The following is a 6,809-nucleotide window of genomic DNA, read 5'->3' as shown; positions in this document are numbered from 1 at the left end:
CTGCAACAGATTAACATCGTGCTCTTAAATTCTTAAACAAAGAAGAGAGAATGAGAGATTTTCTAGTAAAATACACTCAGTTATATAGAAAAATAGAAAATATGTGAACAGAAATGTGGAGAGCTGCAGGAGCCGACCAAAGATGGCGCGGCCGCATGGCACGTCCAAGCCAAAGATGGCGCTGGCTTCCACCTTCCGCCTTCCCGATGGCGAGTGCTCTCTGTGAAAAACAACTCCTTATATGGCTATGGCTTGGCTGCTGGCTTGCTTCCGTGTTTGCGACCCTATTGGTATATGCCACGTGGCACCTCGGGATTGGCCATCCAGGAGGCTTATAACCAGAGTGCGGGTGCGGGGCGAGAGAGAAGCTAATAATCAAGGTTCCTGAATAAACTGCTTTGAGAAGAATCCCGGGTCGTGTCTTCCTTGCTGGTCGAGGTGGATGCGACAAGTGGTGGCCCGTAAGGGGACCTAACTCCACAAGGGATCCAGAACTCTTGGCAGTCAGGGCGGTGCACCGGTAAGTTCCCAGGTAAGTGGGAATCTGCGATTAAAGCAGGCATAATACAGGGCTCTTCTCTGTATATAAAGAGAGAGCGGAAACCCGGGAAAAAATAAAGACCTAAAGTGAAAGTCAGAATATAAATATAAAAAATAAAAAAGGGAGTAAAAAAAGATAAAATTTTTATAACGAAGATGGGCGCCGTGACGTCTCATCCAATTTTTCTGGCCCTGAATGAACTCCTACGCTCAAAAGGACTAAAGTTTAAGAAGGGTGTTTTACAGAGTTTCCTTGAAGAATGCAACATTGTAGCTCCTTGGTTCATAGTGTCCGGGAGCCTTACAGTAGCCTCGTGGGAAAAATTAGGGAGGGATTTGGACTTTGCCTATGAACAGGGCACATTAAAGGCAGGAGTCCGCACCATTTGGAAACTGATAAGGGGCTGCCTGGAGGACCAGCGCTGCTGTGAGGTTATAGAAAATGGACAGTCAGCACTGGAGCAGTTACAGGAGGAGAGGTCAGAGAAGGCGATCAGTGAAAAGGGAGACAGTAAACAGGGCAAAAGGGGGCAACTATACCCAGATCTGTCTGAGCTGAAATGGGAAAGAGAAAGTTCCAGCGAGCTAGAGGAGGAAGAAGTGAGAGCACTTATTCAACAGATGAAAAGGAGTCGTATAAAAAAGGGAAAACATAAGCTAAGCCAATCTGTGCTTAATGAGGATGTGGAAAGAACTTTTGGTCAGGCCCCTTTAGATGACGTAAAAGGAACTTCCGGTCAAGTCCCCTTAGGTCCTCCTCCATATCAACATGGAGCCAATGGGCATACCTTTTGCCCGGATACTTGGCGGACTGCCCGAGCAGAACTTGCCTTCCCAGTTTTTCAAGATGGTAATCAACAGAGATTTCATGAGCCTCTAGAATTTAAAGTAATTAAGTCCCTGGCTGAATCTGTTCGGACGTATGGGATTACAGCCTCTTTTACTATAGCTCAAGTGGAGGCTATAAAGAGATACTGCATGACTCCCTCTGATTGGGCAAGCCTAGCATGGGCATGTTTGAGTCCAGGCCAGTACTTGGATTGGAGGGCATTTATGCTGGAATTTTGTAGTGAACAGGCAGCCATCAATCAAGTAAACGTTAACCCGGCTTGAGACAGAGATATGCTCTTGGGACAAGGTCGCTTTGCTAATGCTCAGATAGGATATCCCCCTGAAGTGTATCAACAGATAAATGATGTTTGCATTAGGGCGTGGAAATCACTACCAAATAAAGGGGAAGTTAGTGGCAATCTCACCAAGATCCTGCAGGGGGCTACGGAGCCTTTTTCAGATTTTGTGGCCAGAATGGTGGAAGCAGCAGGCAAAATTTTTGGGGACCCTGACATGGCCATGCCTCTTATAAAACAATTAGTCTATGAGCAATGTACCAAAGAATGTAAAGCCACCATTACCCCACATAAACATAGAGGGTTGGAGGCCTGGATGAAAGTGTGCAGAGAGCTGGGAGGACCTCTAACTAATGCAGGCCTTGCCGCTGCAGTACTACAGTATTCAAATAGGCGGGGGAGAAACTCTGGAGCGACATCTGGAGTATGCTTCAGGTGTGGCAAGGCTGGTCATCTCAAGAGAGATTGCCCAGAGAGAAAAGGACCCGAAAGAGTTGGAGGAGTTACAACAGGTAAACAGCCAGGGCTGTGCCCCAGATGTAAAAAAGGAAAGCATTGGGCCAATGAATGTAGATCAGTCAAAGATGCTAATGGCCAGCCCTTGGGCCTCATCACGCAGCCAAAAAACGGGCAGAGGGGCCCCCGTCCCCAGGGCCCGCAAATGTATGGGGCAATGGAGAGCTCAAACGAGGAAATTCCCCAAGAAGGATGGCCCACCCTGAGGCATCCCAAGAACCGCGGAGAGCCACTACAGGCTCAGCGGGACTGGACCTCCGTGCCACCACCAGACTCGTACTGACCCCACAAATGGGTGTTCAGTTAATAGAGTCAGATTTTCAAGGTCCTTTAGAACGGGGCACGGTGGGGTTACTAATTGGCCAGTCTTCTGTTGCCCTTAGAGGGCTTAAAATTCACCCAGGAGTTATTGACCCAGATTATACAGGTATAGTTAAAATTATGGTAGAAGCCCCAAAAGGCATTGTAGCAATTTCCCCTGGAGATAGAATTGCCCAATTGTTACTCTTACCTAGCCTACATGAAAAATTTCCTGCCATACAGTCTGAGAGAGGTGAAAAGGGTTTTGGCTCCTCCGGAATTTAGTCAGAGTACCTAGCTCTGGATTTAGATCAGAGACCCATGCTTGAGCTGGAGATTGAAGGAAAAAAGATTATAGGACTGTTAGACACAGGGGCCGATTGTAGCATTATTGCAAAAAAGGATTGGCCAAAAGGGTGGCCATTACAGGCCTCAGAACAAACCCTGAGAGGGCTAGGCTATGCCAAAGCTCCTGACTTAAGTGCAAGACCCCTCAACTGGAAGGATGGAGAAGGACACTCTGGAAACATCCAGCCTTATGTTTTAGAATTGCCTGTCTCCCTGTGGGGTAGAGATTTACTAAAAGAGATGAGGTTTTGCCTTAGTAATGAATATTCTCCCACCTCAAAGGAAATGATGTTACAAATGGGCTACTGCCCAGGGCAAGAACTGGGAAAAAACTTGCAAGGCTGTAAAGAGCCTATTGATGTCCACCAAAAACTTGATAGACATGGGCTGGGTTTTTCATAGGGGCCACTGAGGATCAAATTCCCACTACCTGGAAGACGGAGGAACAGGTATGGGTAGCTCAGTGGCCTCTATCCTCCGAAAAGCTTTTAGCCGCTCATATACTGGTAGAAGAACAAGTAGCCCTGGGTCATGTGAGACCCTCAGTTTCACCATGGAATACTCCAATATTTGTGATAAAGAAAAAGTCAGGTAAATGGCGATTACTTCATGATTTGCGTGCCATAAACACACAGATGCAAATTATGGGCCCTGTACAAAGAGAGTTACCTTTGCTTTCTGCACTTCCTGCTCATTGGCCTATTATGGTAATAGACATAAAAGATTGTTTCTTTTCTATCCCCTTGCATTTGGCTGATTGTGAGCGCTTTGCTTTTACTGTGCCCTCTTGTAACCATGAGGAACCTGACCAAAGATATGAGTGGGTCGTGCTGCCTCAGGGTATGGCCAACAGCCCCACTATGTGTCAGTTGTTTGTCGGCAGGGCTATAGCTCCTGTTAAAAAAAGGCATCCAAAACTCAGGGTGGTCCATTATATGGATGACATTTTGTTAGCTCATAAGGAGGAGGCTGGATTACAAAAGGCCTATGCAGAATTGGTTTTTGCCTTAAGAAAACAGGGTCTTTATCTGGCGCCAGAAAAAACACAAACAGGCAGAGTGGTGGAGTATCTGGGAGCTAAGATACATCCCAGGTCGATTGTGCCTCAAAAATTGACCCTGAGAAAAGATAACTTAAAGACTTTAAATGATTTTCAAAAATTGTTGGGGGATATTAATTGGATAAGGGGGTATTTAAAATTGCCAAATTATGAATTAAAACCCTTATTTGACATGCTAAAAGGAGATATAGATTTAAACTCCCCACGAGACCTGACTGAGAGTGCCCGATTTGCTCTCAAAAGGGTGGAGGAGGCTTTAAGTGCCGCCTGTTTAAACAGGCTACAAGATGGCCAACTTTTTGATTTATGCATTCTTCCTACTGAAGCCCAACCAACTGGGGTACTTTGGCAAAAGGGGCCGTTGATGTGGTTACATTCTCATGTTTCCCCCGGAAAGGCGCTGGAATATTACCCTGAGGCAGTAGCGGGCTTAGCTCTACAAGGAATTCAACAGAGTTTACAATTTTTTGGAGTTTATCCACACTCCATCATTGTTCCTTACAATGCCTACCAAGTTCAGACTTTATGTGCCACTATTGATAATTGGTCCATTTTGAGATGCATGTTTCCAGGAGTTATTGATAATCATTTGCCCAAAGACCCCCTACTAAGATTTGTAAAGGAACATCCAGTGATTTTTCCAAAGGTAACTGCCCAAAAGCCTATTAGAGGGGCTATAAACATATTTACGGATGGCTCCAAAACAGGATGAGGGGGAATATGTTGCAGGTAACCAAGACCCCGTGCAGCATCAATTTGTCCCCGGTAACCCACAGATTGTTGAGTTGATGATTGTAATTGAAGTATTTAAAGCTTTCCCCTGTCCTTTTAATTTAATATCAGATTCAGCCTATGTAATAAATGCTTTAAAAATATTGGAAGCGGTTGGTACAATAAAGGCTACCAGTTCTGTTCTAGCTCCCTTTACCTTGTTACAATCCCTTATATGGAAACGCAAGGAACCCTTTTTTCCAATGCATATTCGAGCACATACGGGTCTCCCAGGGCCACTGACAAAAGGTAATGCCTTGGCTGATGCGTACACTCGTGCTGAGTGGGCGCTCCATGCTTCTTCTGTTGACTTAGCAAAATATTTTCATGCCAAATTACATGTAAATGCCAGGACTTTACAAAGTCGCTTTTCCCTTTCTAGAGCGGATGCACGTCAAGTGATAAAGGAGTGCCCCCAATGTATTATTTACCATCAACCCCCTACGTTTGGAGTTAATCCACGTGGTTTAAGACCCTTACAAGTATGGCAGATGGATGTAACTCATGTATCTGAATTTGGCCGTTTAAAATATCTACATGTTTCTGTTGACACCTTTTCGGGTGTTGTATTTGCCACCCCCTGTCAGGAGAAAAGGCTACTGATGTAATATCTCACTGCTTGGAAGCGTGGGCAGCCTGGGGAATGCCAAAACAGCTAAAAACTGATAATGGTCCAGCCTATACTGGGCAGCGCTTTGCTTCTTTTTGCACACAAATGGGTGTTTCCCTGGTGCATGGACTGCCCTATAACCCTCAAGGGCAAGGAATTGTGGAAAGAGCTCATCGCACTATCAAGGAAATGTTACAAAAACAAAAAGGGGGAGCTGGACCCCTGATGGCTACGGCAAGACAAAGAATAGCCATGACACTATTCACCCTAAATTTTCTGAATTTGGATAACGCTGGTCGCTCAGCGGCGGATAGGCACAACAGTTCCACTCCTTCGGCCTTAGGATCGGCTTTGTGGAAGGATGTGCTCACCGGGCTCTGGAACGGGCCTGACCCCGTGCTGGTATGGGCACGAGGATCTGTTTGTGTTTTTCCTCAGAATCGTTCAGATCCAGTGTGGGTGCCTGAACGACTTGTGCGGCGAGTCCAAGATGAACGAAACCCGGAAGAAACAAAAGATTGCGTTGCTGATCATACAGCTCCTGATGATCCAACAGGGACAGGCGGTACTAGGTGGGGGATACTGTCTGCATTCCCGGGGCCCATGCCCGTGAGACATGACGCCTCTCTTTTCCCTAAGTTTTTCACCACAAATAAGACTCTTAACCTTCCCTTTTACCCAGAGGATAAAGAAATGGCAGGGGTTGGTGAAGCTAGAAAAATTAACTTGATGGGCACGTTATGCTTTCGCTTAAGTGATGTGACCCTTAATGGTAGTTGCATAGCCTTGACTCATTCCCCAGCTGCTTATGTTAGATATTGGTATGGAAATCCGAGATCAACTGAGGCTTGGACAAATGCTACTGGATTCGTTGGTACTGTTTTAGGCAGATATTATGAAAGTTTAAAGTTAAGCAGAGACCCGTGGCCTGTAAAACAACCTAAATGGGCCCCTTTTTGCCTGCCTGACCGTATGGGGGAGGCTTGGCCCTGGACAGGTTGCCAATCACGACAGGTTATTTGGGCTGATGAGTCTGAGCATTTTTCATTTTCCCCTAGTGTCTTGTCTGATGCTAGTGTACAATTTAGGGCTGGAATTAATCCCTTTAATAATTGGCTGTTATGTGGTCTTAATGGAAGTTGCTTGCAGGCTGAACCTATAGTTATGCTGCAAGGGGGTCACTTTTTTATAGCAAACATGACTTGTAATTTGATTAGTACTGCCCATACTATAGGTGCCAATTGTCGTTTCAGTAAAAATTATACGGTAATCAGCTATCAGCCTACCCCCGTGTGTGTGGTTTCCCCTTTTGTGTTTTTGGTAATTAACAACATCTCTATATGCTCAGATGATGTGTGTGCTTGTACTAATGAAACCTGCTATTATGCTACCTGCTGGAGTTCTCAGTATCCGTTAGCCATAGTTACACGCATTCCGCGTTGGGTGCCTGTGCCAGTAGATGCTTCTCAAGCTGTAACCTTGTTTAGACATAAGAGAGATTTTGGCATCACAGTGGCCATTGTAACTGCTATAGCTG

Source organism: Dipodomys spectabilis, unplaced genomic scaffold (assembly GCF_019054845.1).
Source record: "Dipodomys spectabilis isolate Male_0828 unplaced genomic scaffold, ASM1905484v1 ptg000173l, whole genome shotgun sequence".
NCBI classification, from domain to species: domain Eukaryota; kingdom Metazoa; phylum Chordata; class Mammalia; order Rodentia; family Heteromyidae; genus Dipodomys; species Dipodomys spectabilis.
Note: the sequence above shows the minus strand (reverse complement) of the source record.